At 43.5% G+C, this 12,612-nt stretch overlaps 2 pseudogenes; both read right to left on the bottom strand.

Moving 5' to 3' along the window:
* Nucleotides 1-845: 845 nt before the first annotated feature.
* Nucleotides 846-3,234, bottom strand: LOC104858524 (annotated as a pseudogene).
* A 1,054-nt stretch (nucleotides 3,235-4,288) lies between these two features.
* Nucleotides 4,289-5,996, bottom strand: LOC104858523 (annotated as a pseudogene).
* Nucleotides 5,997-12,612: the final 6,616 nt, after the last annotated feature.

Below are 12,612 nucleotides of genomic sequence, written 5' to 3'. Positions count from 1 at the left end.
ATCCTTCTGTTGATTGTTTTTGGCCTCCTTTTCAAAAATCGGATGGTTAAAAATATATCAGATAGCTGAAAGTACACACAGTTCTTTTTGCATCTTTAATTCCATTCAATTAGTAAACATGTCCATTTTTTTTCCCAGTACTATGCTGTTTTTATTGGTATTGGTTTGTAGTTGAAGTTGAAGTGCAGGATTGTCACCTGCTTTCCTCTTTTTGCTCGGCATTGCTTTGACTACTCTGAGTAACTTTTGGTTCCATATACATTTAAAAACTGTACACCCAGGTACCATGATCAATCTGGAAATTTAACAACACACATACACACATGTGCATGTGTTAGCACACACACACACACACACACACACACCCCTTTGTGAGCATAAACTCTTTACACAAATGCACAAAGATGTACACATACACACCCCATCTTTAGGATTTGTAACTGATTCCACTATGCCATGTAGACTACACGGCCTATGGCTCTCTGAATGGTTCTATCACTACTGTTTCCTCAGCAGACAGCAAGGCTGGTCCCGACTCTACCTACAGCAACTATGTTGATTTGCTTATATTGTCTTTGCTCTTTTGGATCGATTGTAGACTAATCCAAATCCAGAGTCATTTTTGAATCCCATAGAAATCCTTTCTCTTACAACTCCTGGGTTTCAGAGTTTGATGGATGGACATCCTTTTCACTTTACCTTTCAGCATTGTGTATTGCAGCTTCTGTTCTACATTACGATTGCTGAGTGTGCATGTGCTTTAATAAATAGTCCATTAAAATGCTTTGATTAGAGAATTTCTTGGTTTCCCAAGAACTGCAGAAATTTCCTGGGCCAAAGGAAATTTATTCGTTGTCTTCTTCCTCCTGGTTGGTGTAGATCCCTGCCTTCCAGCACAAGACCAGTACACTCTTTCTTTGGTTTACTCATGTGGCCTCAAGGACCTGGGACAGTTTTGTAGCAGGAGGTTCTGGAGGGCAGTGACAGGGCATTCTTGGTCCTGGGGCTTGGGGTGCTCTGCAGCACTTGTCTCTGCTGCTTCTGCTCCTCTTCCCTCTCCTGGGCAGCTTGAATCTCTTCCTCGATCATGGACAAAGTCCGCTGCTTCTATGATCTCAGCTTGAAGGGGCCAACCATCCTGTCAGACTCTTGAGTGCCCAGGAGGGAGGCTGTGGTTCTCAGCTCGGCTGCCTCCTAGTACTTGCTGAAGTAGCCTCCTTTGGGCCTGGTCTCCTCCATGTCGACTGGGCTGCTGGGCTGCACAGCTGGTGGCAGCTGGGAGGGTCCCCTTTTCCTGAGCACCCTGCCCTCTGCAGTAGTTTCTTTGGTAATATATCCCTTTTCTCTTGAACTGGAGAGGACACCTGAGGTGGCTCAAACATATTTTGAGGCTTCTATGAACTGGATTCAGTTTCCTCCAGAGTTGCTGGTCCCTACCATTCTGCTCTGTCCTCACTAGATTGGGGCACAGCCTTATCTGTCTGCTCGGCTATGGCTTGTTGACTGGCATTCTGCAACAGAAGACCAGCCTGATATTCCAGAGTCATGCAAGGACAGAGAATCTCCTAGGGTAGAGGAAGGGGGATAGAGACCATGATCACTAAATGACTTTGAAACCCCTTCTCAGCCCTCTGAGGAGTTGTCCATTTGTGGAGTCTGAGGCAGAAAGAAATCAGCCAGAGAGTTTTTCTGGAAGACACTGGTTGTCTCATTAGAGGCATCGCTGTCTCTGATGTTGTCCATGCTGAAATCGTTGGGCAGGGTCTCCAGGACGGTGGTATCCTGGGACCTCACTGACAACTTATCCAAACCTGAGTCAAGCTCCTCTTGGGTCAAAGAGACATTTACTGATCTTGAAAACTGGTCCCAAATCTCATGGTTGTCATCCTTGACCACAGTGAGGACAGCACGGGTGCTCGTAAACTCTCTGCCCTCTGCCCACAGTTTCGATAAGGGCCAGTATTTGGAGGGCTCACTGTAAGGCCCTTCCTTTCCATGAGGTGTGGCATTGCCTGGACCTCCTCCACCTGACTGAGTCTCCCACACACAGAGCACTTTCTGCCTCTTAGCTACCGATGCACTGTGTTCCAGAATTCCCACCATGGAAGCTGGTCTCATGATGGTGGTTAGCTTGTTAGACTGAAGGACACCAGAAGCCTATAGAATAGAAGCCTATAGGCTTGACAGAGAACAGCTGAGGTGTACTCTGGCCCTTGGCCACCACTTGCCTGGAATTCTCCATCAGCTGGAACTGTTTGTGTGCTGCTGAGAAGTCAACTTGCTCTATGACAATGTCCTCCTTTGCATTTTCAGTCCCACTGATGCTGCCGGGACGTTAATGACAGGAAGCTGGGGCTGTGCAGAGCTGTGCTGGGGGCTGCTGCTGCTGCTGTTGTTGCTGCTGTAACAGCAGCTGCTCCTGCTGCTCCCTTCTCTCCTTGCGCTCCTTGTACTTTTTGTGTGATTCCAGATGTTCCTCGTCCAGCTGCTCTTCAATGGTTTTGTCCTGAGGAGGATTCCACCACGTTGCTGCAATGCAGGGATTCTTCCTCACAGCCTGACTCCGGATGATCTCCCTCCTCTCCTTCTCCAGCTCCAGCATCTCTGTCTGAAGGCCTCACAGTATTGTTCCCTCTCAGGTGCACGTTCATCCTCCTCAAAGAGCTTGAAGGGCTTCTTGTCCTCGTGAAGGGCACGGAGCTCAAACTTGGCTTCCTTCTTCTGTGTGGTGAGTGTCAATTCCTCATCTCGGGAAGAGCAGCCCGAGCTTGTGGAGGAGCTGGGGCTCACGGGCGCCTGCAGGCTGTCCCTAGTGTGTTTCCCATCTGGTCAGGGGAGTGGTCATTCCCCCTTTTCCCCTCTGCCTTGGCGTCGGAGGGGCTTCTACTGAGCTCAATGTGAGGTAGAGCCTGCCTGCCCGCTACTCCGTCAGCAGGCTCAGGCTGGGTGGCTGGGTGGGCGGTGGGCTTATGCTGCCCTACGGGATCACTGCACTAGGCTCTGGGGAGGATGTTCCATTCTAAGTTACATTCAGGGCAGAATCACAGAAGTTGGCCTCCAGCACCTCGTCTAGATATCAGATCTCTCTGGCCACATCGTTATTCAGGGATTTGTGGTGATGGGTGAGGAGGCCATTGTGTGGGGGTGAACAGAAAGGGGAAGAGAGGAGATTCCAGGAACACATTTACTACAATCTGTAACAGACACCTCAATTTCCATGTTTTTGTGATCTGGGGGTAGAGAGCTGGTAGCAGACTCCAGAAGATTGGTACTACTATTGTCTCTTTCACTTTTTAGTTGGATATCATCCTCAGAAAGTTAGGGAGGCTTCTCTGGGCGCCGGCATCCGGAACTCCTCCGACGGGGTTCCAGCGCGACGCTGCTCTGCCTCCTGACTGGGGAGTCCCGCTGGGCAGCCCCGCTGGGGCCAGAGCATCTGCAACTAGCCGAGGCCTCCCTGCCCCACACCCCTTCCCGGCCTGGCGCCGCCTCGCACCACCCCTTCCACATCCCTTTCCCACCCACCAGCACCTCCTCTCGGGCTCCCATAATCTTTCTTTTCAGGGAAGGGAATTATTGATACATGTGCAGCCAAGAAAGAATCTTTCCCACCATCACTGCAAGAGCCTAGTGTTCTCAGTCAACCCACACACTGACTTCCATAAACATGTTGTTGGGTGTGTTCAATGTGTACCCAAAACGTTCCTTTCTCCTGATACACTGTGCCACCAACATCTCTGAATTCCCTGAAGTTCAAAATCCTAAGTATCACAGTCAGTGCCAGGAGTCAAACCTGAAGATAAAAGCAAAGATGTTCCCCTCTGCTAGTGCTAGGTTTCCTCTTCGCAATAATAATCATCATCAGAATAACAATCATAAAAAATTCTGGTTCTGTCATTCGGGAAAAGGATCATCCCTCCCTTTCCCATTTCTTGCACTACTTCCCACTTTGAGGGTGGCCCAGGTGAGGGTGTCTGGGGTGCTATGGAGGGCACTTCACAACTGCCCTCAGGAAGCATTCTGGGAAGAGGACAGTAAGCAATTGGGGAGGTGCTTGCACATGGGGTCCCAAGGGTGCTCTGGGAACATCCCACTGACCTCAGAGCATCCTAGTGCTCACAAGTCCAGGCATCACTGAGCCATGGTCCAGCCCTGCCTGAGTACCACGACTCAGAGGCTGCATGGGGGAAAGGCTCTTTCACAGTCTGTCCATAGTTTGCTCACCATGTCCATGATGTGGCCAGAGGCATGGACACCAGAGCCCAGTCCATTCCAGCCAAAGTAAGAATCAATGTTCCTCATTCTCCTGTGTGATCTCAGTCATAAGAAGCAGGTTGTAGGCCATGAACTGCATGCTCAGGACACTGCTCATCTGCCTGGTGTAGACACCCATGAGCTCTCTGGAGGAGCCATCTGTGGTAACAGGACAGCATATGTTCTGGAGGTCCCAGATTCACACTGAGTTGTCCATGGAGGCAGAGGCCACTGGGCCACTGTCAGGGCTGAAGTCAAGGATGGTGATACTGTCTGTGTGGCCTCTTAGCTCTTTAAAAAGGGTCCGAGAGGCCAGGTCCTACAGTTTTATCCATTGGTCCTCGCTAGCAGATGCTGGGCACTTCTACTTGGGGGAGAATGCCAGAGAGGGCACAGGGCCACGGTGCCCTGTGAAGAGCCTCACTGATTTCCTGCTGGGTGCTCCACACCAGACAGTCTTGTTGGTCAAGGCTGTGGCTAAGTAGTTAGAGTTAGGGTGGAATCTGACACAGTCCACATCTGCCAGGTGTCCTGCATATATCCTCAGTGGGTACGTCTGATCAAAAGACCACAGCCTGGCTTATGTCCAGGTCCCACATGGGAGAGGCACGTCCTTGGTACAGCACAGTGTTGATGAAACTCCCCAGAGTACGGGATGGACATGTCTTCAGAATAAGAGAGCAACTCTGAGCCATCCTCCAGGAAACATGTACTGTACATTGGTCCAGTGTTCCCACAGGATCTTCATCTCTGTGCCTGTGCTGTCCTATTCATCCTCCTCTTCCTCCAGAGTATCACAAGCCAAGTGCATATGCTATGTGTCTACAAAGTGGGGCTCTAATTTCAACTCCTTGGACCACAGACCCCAGAGTTTTATGCAGGAGTTGTCAAACCCAGCAGCAAGCAGCTTGCTTTCAGAGGCAATTTCTGCCGTGTTTAGCAGCTGCTCTGTGTTGTAGAAGGCATAGAAGCAAATGGTGAGGGGGACATCCTGGACTTTTGATGCTCTCTTATAAGACCCCGGGGCAGCCTCATTTTGGAGAATGGGGCTGGGCCCACTGGGGGTGGGGCACTCCAGGCTGCTGCTCTCACTGTGGGAGCAGCCACCACTGGAATAGAGCTGGTAGTCTGTTCTCTTGGCAGGCTGTACATCCAGGTGGATATGTAAGGTGAGGATCTTGCACAGGGCAGTGTTGTTGTCATTTTGGAGGTAGCAGATCAGGTAGTTGTAGTTGTCTTCCTCCAGATGGACCATGTACTTGTTATCTAGGAATGCATGAAGCTTGAAATTGGACAGGATGTCCTGGATGGTCTGAGTGTTGCTCAATAGCATACTTCTGGCTTGCATTATGCAGGACCATTGCATGGAAGCGGCTGTAGAAACTTTCCACTGTGCTCTTCGGGCTGCGCTGGGCCAGGCTGAGATGGAGGTAGACAAACAGTGGGTAGAGGAGAGGCTTAACTTTATGGCTGTGCTGGGAATCAGAATCAGTGATAAACTCTGCAGCTATCGAAGCTGTACTTTGTATTGCTGGGGTTCTGCCTGGTAAGAGGCTGCAGACCCTACGTTGGCACAACCAGATTCTGACTGGACTGTGAGTCTGGCTGTCACCTCCTCAGCAGTCTGAGACAGATGCAGGCCTTGCTTCGGTGGGGGGGGGGTCCATCCGAATCCACTACTGCTGGCATTTGAGTTAGCAGGACACTGCCATCTGGACGTGCTCGGTGCATCCCTGTTTCATGACAGAGCATCTCAGGCAGTTCCCATTCCAGCTGTGCTGCAAGGCCTGGCTCAGCTGCCACTAGCCCTGCCGAGCCTGCAGCTCTGGGCAGTCGCCCCAGGTTCGCCTGATGGAGAGGCATTCCAGCTGGGCTGCAGACACGGACGCCGTGGCCAGGTGTCTACATTTTTAATATACGCAAAGAATCAAGAGTTCCCTCAAATCAATAGGAAAAAAGAATAATAATAATCAAAAAAGGCAAACAGGCAATTCAAAGGTGAGAAAAAAATGTTATATAAAAAAATGTTATATAAAAAATGTTATATAGAAAAAAATGTTATATAAAAAATGTTATATAGAAAAAAATGTTATATAAAACATTTCAAAGTGCTCACTAGTAATAAAAATGCAAGTAGAAGCCAGGTGTGATCATGCATGCCTATAATTCCAGCACTCTAGGAGACTGAGGCAACATCACAAGCTCAAGTCTTGTGTAGGCAATTTAGCAACTTAGCAAGATCCTGTCTAAAAAAATAATAGTAACAAAGGTTGGGGGTAAAGCCCAGTGGGAAGACTCGGGGTTTTTCTTTGACAAGAACCTTTTTATTACTGATTCATTTACCTTCATTTTGGTCTGATTTTAAAATTTCTTGGCAGGTTGCATTTGTCTAAGAATGTATTGATTTCTTTTAAGATGTCTAATTTGTTGCTATATATAGTAATTGTTCACAGTAGTCTCATGATCTTTTTTATTTCTGTGCTATCATTTATAATGTCTCTTTCATTTCTGATTTGCTTATTTGAGTCATCTCGCTTTCGACTTAGTCTTTAAAATGTTTTGTTGATTTTATTTTTTCAAAAAATAATTTAATGTTTGTTGACCCAATCCAATGTTTGTTGACCTTTTGTACAAATTTGTAGCCTCTATTTTGATGATTTCGGCTCTGGACTTTATTCTTTCTTTCTTTTTGTTTGTTTTTGAGGGTTTCACTATGTAGTTGAGACTGACCTCGAACTCACTATGCAGCCCAGGCTGGTCTTGAACTCACAGCGATCCTCCTGCCTCAGCCTCCCGAGTGCTGGGATTACAGGCCTGCACCACCACACCCAGCTATTTCTTTCTTTCTATTAACTTTGGTCTCAGGTTTTTTTCTTTTTCTAGTTCCTTAAAGTATAAGGTCAGGTTTTTTGGAATCTTTGTTCTCTTCATGTAGGTATTGCTATACATTTCCTTCATAAAATTCTGCTGCATCCCATAAATTTTGGTATGTTGTGTTTCCATTCTTGTTTGTCTCAACCTATTTTAAATTTTTCTTTATAATTTTTTCTGGTACACATTAGTTGTTTATGAGCATGTTATTTAATTTCTATATATTTGTGATTTTTCTGAAGTTCTTCCTGTCATTGATTTCTAGTTTCATATTACTGTGGCTGGAAAAGATACTTGATAAGATTTCAATCTTCTTAAAAGTTTTAGGACCTGTCTTGTTGATGCTTCTTGTGGAAGAAAGAGGGTATGCGGCTGTGTTTTCCTGTTTGCATTTCCCTTGACAGCATGGCAAGAGCTGCTGGAGTCCATTGTGGAGCTACTCTCTGGGCACCATGGTGGTTCCTACTTGGTGGTGATAGCCACAATGTCTGTGTTTCTTCTTTGTTCCTGGTTATCTTCAGGCATCTCAGGTATGCTAATCTCATCAGAGACCCTTTCTATGTGGATATTCTCCTTTGTTTGCTCCGTTGTGTTGTTGCAGATTCCTGAATGGGCACTTGAGCCCTCTCTGAGATATTTAGGTTTGTGAGTGTCTGTCTACATTTTTTTTGCTGGAAGATAAAGGCTGGTATTTCCTACTCTGTTATCTTCATGGGTTTTTATTCTCTAGGCTTTCCCTCCACCCCCTGGTACTGGGGATTGAGACAAGGGCCTCCAAAATGCTAGGCAAATGCTCTACCACAGAGCTATATGTCTAGCCATTTTCAAATTTTATTTTGAGACAAGATCCAGGCTGTTTTGGAAAGTGTCATCCTCCTTCCTAGCCCTCCCAAGTAGCCAGAATTATAGATGTGCATCATTGTGTCAGACACTGTAGACCTTTTCTCATAGTATCTACTTAAGTGAAATATTGTATTGTTTTGTGGTATGCTTTTGTTTTTTTTTGTTTTTTCTGAGACAGGGTCTCACTATGTAGTTGAGTCTGACCTGGAACTCACTATGTAACCCAGGCTGGTCTCAAACTCACAGCGATCCTCCTGCCTCAGCCTCCCAAGTGCTGGGATTACAGGCGTGGGCCACCATGCCCGGTTGGCATGCTTTTGTCTATGAAGAAAACAAATACACATGTGCATCTCAACAATGGAACCTGCCATGTCAGTCTCCTTATTATATGTATCTTTATACTTTCATAGTTACTAACACACACCCATTTTCTCAGTTTATATACTATAGGGAGGACTAAAATAATCTGCAGATAATATTTTTATCACTTTTTAAGTGTTAGCTAGCCCAAAATGATGAAGAGAAAGCATTTTCATATTAGTCCCAGGACTAATTTTCCATCTTTCGTTTATGTAATTTCTCATTACACTATTGTGCTTCTATGAGTGGAACGTATACTGGACCATCCTGGTGAGAAGAGAGTGATTTCTTGAAATTAGTTCATATGTGCCCACATTACTATCCAGATCTTTTGATTGGTTTAGGGATGCATTTTAAAGTTGATTAGTTTTGTGTTACAAGTGCAGAGCATGTGTGTATTTTTCTTTAAAAAATTTTTTTGGTGGTATTGAACCCAGGGCCTTTGCACTGAACTCTGTCCTCAACCACACACACTCTTTTTAAAAATTTTGAGACAGACTCTCACTAAATTGCCTACACTGGGTTCCCACTTGCAATTCTTGTGCCTCAGCCTCCTAGAATGCTAGGATTATAGCACTACCCTACTAGCTAATCTTCTTTGTTTGTTTGCTTGTTTTTTGAGATGGGGTCTCACTATGTAGTTGAGACTGACTGTAACTCACAATGTAGCCCAGGCTGGTCTCAACTCACAGCGATCCTCCTGCCTCAGCCTCCCAAGTGCTGGAATTACAGGCGTGCGCTACCATGCCTGGTTTAGCTAATCTTCTTGATTTAAGGATGTTCTCCATTCTAAACTTGAGCCATTTTCCTAGGGGAAGAACTGAAAATATCAATTTTCTTCTCTTATTTATTCAAAACCAAGACACTTTTGTCATAGATAAAAACAGAAAATTCACAAATAAAAAATTTTAAAACTCTATTACTTGTGAATAAACCATTAACTTTTGAATACATATATTCAAAAAAACTTGTCACTCAAATGAACATATATTCAAACATTTATAACGAAGTTTTATACCCTTGTTAACTGCTTTGTGATGACAAACATATAGGCCAATCCATACCCATCAGTATTAAGTCTTATAACAGTACACAAGTCCATAGACACACTAGTGATCAAAGTAGGTAGGAAAATCATGATTAGAATGGTTAATATTTACTGATGATTTCCTCAGTGGTGGACACTATTTTAAAAATACTAAGCCAATATTTAAACATTTAATCCTTACCACAATTGAGAGTTCAGATATAAAATGTTCCCTCAAAGTCTCAACTGTTCAGAGGTGGGATTTTTGGAAGGTAATTGGATCATGTGGATACTGTATTCATCAGTGGATCAATCTGCTGGTGACTTTGTAGCTGAATGTGCTGTTAAGGTTTGGGGCCTGGTTGAAGGAGTCAACTAAGAGTGTGACCCAGAAAGGCATATTTTGGGCTTGGACTTCTCAATTCTCTTGGCTTCCTGGCTGCCATGAGGTGAGCAGTTTTTCTCCACAGTGCAATTCTGCCATGCCCTTTCTTTATTGGAGCCAACAAACCATGGACAGACCTCTCTGAATCCATGAGCCAAAAGAAACTGTTCCTCTCATAATAAGTTGTGGGTGTTGGGTATTTTGTCCCAGTGACAAGAGAGTGACTAATGCAACAATTTATGAAGGGAAGCTAGTAGTTGCCAACTTTTGATATAAGGAAAATATAGGGAACAAGGAGGGCAGACCTAGCCAGTGGGGAGGCTTAAATTTGAAAATAGGTTGTGCAGTTCTGATGTAAGTACACTGGACTTGTTACTGCCTTTCAAAGGAAAAACTTAATCCTACTTTGAAGCAGAGCAAAACAAAACAAATGAAACTGAGGCAATATGATTTTTCTCTCTATTTATTAGGCAGAAATTTATATTGAAAAAATGATTGTGGCTCTTAATTTAGGAAAATATGTCATGCTATACTATACTGTGGAAGGGACTTCCTGGTATCATGTATCCTTCTGTCTCAGGAATGTTCCTGTTCTGAAGTGAGCAACTTTCTTGTAAATGTGGTAGAACACGTTTATGCATCCTAGTGTTTTTTATTGTTTTGTTGATTTATAAGACTAATAGGTGTTATAGGTTAAAAATAGAAAATATAGGAGTCATGTAAAATAATATTCCTGAAACAACACCCAAAGAAAGCCCCTCTAATGTTTTTACCTGATGATATTTTATGAGTTTTCTTATGTGTTTAACACATGTATGTAGGATTTTTTATATTTAGGTACAGATGGGTTCTGATTTTAGTATTTTATTTTATTTTTATTATTTTTAATCTTATTGAGTTTATTGGTACATTTTAGGGATACAGTACAGTTACATTCATCATTGGGATCTTGTACTTTTACATGACAGGTCTTGGTTCTCATTTTTTTCCCATTGTCCCTGCCCTCCCTTCACAATGATTTTAGTATGGTGGGTTGGAATTATATCCCCTAGTCAATTTACATGACGTCTTGGTTCTCATTTTTTTCCCATTGTCCCTGCCCTCCCTTCACAATGATTTTAGTATGGTGGGTTGGAATTATATCCCCTAGTCAGATATGTCCAATTTTTACCACCTAGTACTTGTGAGTACAGCCTAATTTAGAAATAGCATCTGTGCACATGTAATTTAGGTCTCAAGATGACTTAGGGGCATTTTAGATCAAATAACTATTGTCCATAAAGCAAAATGAAATGGAGACGTGAAACATCAGGGGAAAAGGTCATGTGAAGGACACAAATTGGAGTGATGCTGCCACAAACCAAGGAAAGCAAGAGCCACCTGAAGCTGGCAGAGGGAAAGAAGTAATTTTCTGTCTAAATCTTCAGAGGGACAGAGACCCTGTCAACACATTGATGTCAGATTTGCCATTTCCAGAAGTGGAGAGACTAAATTTCTGTTGTTTGCTGTAAGATTTGTGGGAATTTGTTATGGCAGTCCTAGGAAAGTAATATACTAACAAACAAATTATCTCACATGTCCTCCTTGGTTGTGAATAAACATGAGCCTATATCTTATTGTATCATGAATGTAAGGAAAATATCATCAATGGTGTATACAAGACACATTTAAAAATGGAATGCCACTTCAACATATCAAGTGCATTTAAATGTTATGAGACATTTATGCTCATAACACACTTATGAGTTAGGTACTGTTGATAACTTCCATGTTATAAATGAATAACTGAGGGACAGAGAGAATTAGGACATTGCCCAGGCCTTCACAGTTATGGAGTATGAAAGCCTAGATTAGTACCCAGTAAATCATGCACTACAGCCTGGGAAATTGTTACCAATTTGTTGCCAAGAGAAAGAAGCAGCCTGTGCAGGTATGCCCATTGTATGAGGCCATTGAAAGTAATACTCATATATTATTATGCTTGTACAAAAACCAGGGAAGTGACGAATATTAATAGGGAGTGTAGAAACCTCTGCTTGGAACTTTGAATTTGAATGGTAGTAAGGAGTTTGGGAGAAAGGAGGAGAGAGGGGACAGTGGGGGGACAAAGGGAGAAACCTTGTGGCTAAATAGGTGATGAGGCAGAGCAAGGATAGACTTTTAAATTTTTATTTATGTCCTAAGTACATGTTTGCTGTACAAAATGTTTACATTCCTATGGAGTTGGTGAATCTACACAACATACCTTAATTGCTTTCTCTTCCTTCACTTCCCTTTCCCCTCCCTCCATCTCTTGATCTCATTCCCACTGGAGAAAGATCTATATTCTTGCTTCTTATAATCTATCTTTTATTTTGCTCTTCATTCATAATGTGTTTCTCATATGAGAGAAGCCATGTGATATTTAAGCTTATGTGTCTGATTGATTTAACTTAATATTATGGTCTCAAGATATATTCATTTTCCTACAAATGACAGAGTCATTCTTCACTCTGTGTAAATACCGCATATTCTTTATCCATTCATCTGTTAATGGGCATATCTGTTAATGGACGTAGAAGCTGTTTCCAATATTTAGCTATTATGAATTGTGCTGCTATACAAATGGGTATGCATGTATCACTGTAATATGATGTCTTTAACTCAGGAAGATACCTAGATGAGGAATAGTTGGGTCAAATAAAGTTTCTATTTTTAGTTCTCTGAGAAATTTCCTTAGTGGTTGTACTAGTTTACATTCCAATCAAATGTGTTGAAGGGTCCCTCCTTACACCTGCCAGTCTTTGTTATTATTTGATTTCTTGATGATGGGCATTCTTTCTGGGGCAAGATGGAATATCAGTGTTGTTTTGTTTGTTTTATTGTTTGTTTT

The sequence above is a fragment of the Fukomys damarensis genome, unplaced genomic scaffold (assembly GCF_012274545.1).
Source record: "Fukomys damarensis isolate Sample0158 unplaced genomic scaffold, DMR_v1.0_HiC HiC_scaffold_39, whole genome shotgun sequence".
In the NCBI taxonomy this organism is placed as follows: domain Eukaryota; kingdom Metazoa; phylum Chordata; class Mammalia; order Rodentia; family Bathyergidae; genus Fukomys; species Fukomys damarensis.
Note: the sequence above shows the minus strand (reverse complement) of the source record. Positions and strands in the feature narration are given on the sequence as shown.